The sequence below is a fragment of the Octodon degus genome, unplaced genomic scaffold, assembly GCF_000260255.1.
Source record: "Octodon degus isolate 3935 unplaced genomic scaffold, OctDeg1.0 scaffold00283, whole genome shotgun sequence".
Taxonomy (NCBI): Eukaryota; Metazoa; Chordata; class Mammalia; order Rodentia; family Octodontidae; genus Octodon; species Octodon degus.
This window is the reverse complement of record NW_004524859.1, coordinates 244545-246535: the sequence shown is the minus strand read 5'-3', so window position 1 is coordinate 246535 and position 1991 is coordinate 244545.

Below are 1991 nucleotides of genomic sequence, written 5' to 3'. Positions count from 1 at the left end.
TAGCCCTTACAGCGTCCTCGTGGGCTCTGGGCACTCTGTGAACCCCGTGGCACCGCATCCTGGCTCCACTCATACCATGGTCGTGCTTCCGGGCACTGACTTGCCCCAGCCTCCCACAAGGGGTCGGGCTGTGAACCAGCTCCCCTTCTATGTTTGGCTAGAGAACCAAAGTTCTGCAGAGGACGTTCTGGTTCATTTATAATCAGCTAGTTCCAGAAGAACGTGTCAGCAGAGGGCTCCTGGAACCAGCAAATGAGACTCGATGCTCCCGCGCACTTCGAGTAACTCGCTGTCTGCGAGGAGGACCCTTGGGATGGAATACGGATGGGTTCGGGGCCTAGCGTGCATCGCTGAATGATTGTGGTGGTCGTCTGACATGGCTGAAGCCTTAAAACAAGCTTAGCTTCCCAGAGACCGCCTCCCCCGTTCTTCTCCAACTCAGCCAGGGTGCAACATCCTCTCACCTTTCCAGCCGCCACAAGGAAGACCCCAGTCAGCTCCTCAGATATTTCTAAACATCCCCTCAAGCTCCATCCCTAGCGAAAGTCTGTAAAAGCCCCAGCTTTCTTTCTCTCAGGCCAGAGGACCCGCCCCACCCGCCCTAGTCCTCTCCTTGTCTTTGGAGCTAATAAAGGCTTCTTCTATCTTTCCTGTCTCTTTAGCGTGCTGCCGACAAACCTATCAAGTACATGCTCACTTGCGCCGTCCTGGAGCTACGTCAACAGCTGCTGCCTCTTCTCGCTACAGATCCTGTGGAGCTTTCCTCTCCTGAATGAAAATACAGGCAAGGTGAGTGTAGAGAGTTCTATGCTCAAGAGCTCCCGGAGCTCTGAACACCTGCCTGTTCCCACCCCTCTTTTCGGCTATCATCTTCTTCTTCATTTTTACTGTACAAAGAAGTGAAGATAGCTAAAGACCCAGCAGGAGGTTTTTTATAGTATTTTATAGTCCAATTGCCTCAGTTTTTATAACATGAAAAGTTTTTATGCTTTAATGTTGTGAAATAAAGCTAGCTATGCACCCTAGCTATGCGCAAATATACCAGAAGGCTGTCTATCAACCAGTGACAGATTAAAGTTATACTGTACGTTCTACAGATTACTTTTGAATTCCTTTTCTTCTTGCTTTTCTGTATTTTTTTAGTTTCCAAAACTGAGCATGTCTACTGCTGATTCAGCTTGCTGGAATGATAGGTCTGTGCTAACATGGTTGGGCAATTAAATGCCGACGTCTCGCACTCTGAGCGATTAATCTAGACATAACAATAAGCAACGTATTAGCCATTGTTAACCTATCGTATTGTTTCGATATTTTGGTTTTTGTTTTCTGTTTTTTTCTTCCTTTTCCTTAAAATAATTTTTTTTTAAATGAGCATGTTTTGTCCACTGAACATATACTTCCTGAGAGCCTGTTAACTACTGAATAATAATAGGTATCATGTTTGAACTCAGGAAAATAACTGGCAAATACACATTTTTTTTAAAAGTAGCAAATTATTTCTGGCTTCTTCATGAGCCCAGAATGGTGCAAATCTTGAGGACTCTGAGTTCCTGTATTCAAGGAAGTTCTCTTTTCAGCTAAGGCAATTAGGAGAAGTGCAAGCGGGGGAATTGTGGTCTCCAGCTACATTTGCATGCGGGGGCAGGAACAGCCCCTGGGACTCAGGAGGAAGCAGGCAGGAGCTGACCTGCAAGGAGCGCACCTTGCCTCTTTCACTCCTTCTCCCACCTATTTCCTCTGCTTTTTCTTCTGCTGAAATGCACATACAATTGCATAAACTCTCCCGATGGCCACTGAGAAAGGTAAGATCCGGGCTCCTCTCAACTTTGTTCTCTAGAGAAAGAGGCGGCTCTTCCACAAGAGGTAGGCACCTGCGGCGCTGAAAAGCAGTTTCACTTCCCTCCAGTTCGAAGCAAGAGGGAAGCCCCAGGTCTGTGTGCTGTCTCGGTTTGAACACGGACCACCTGCGAGGCCTCCTCATGCAGGGCTCA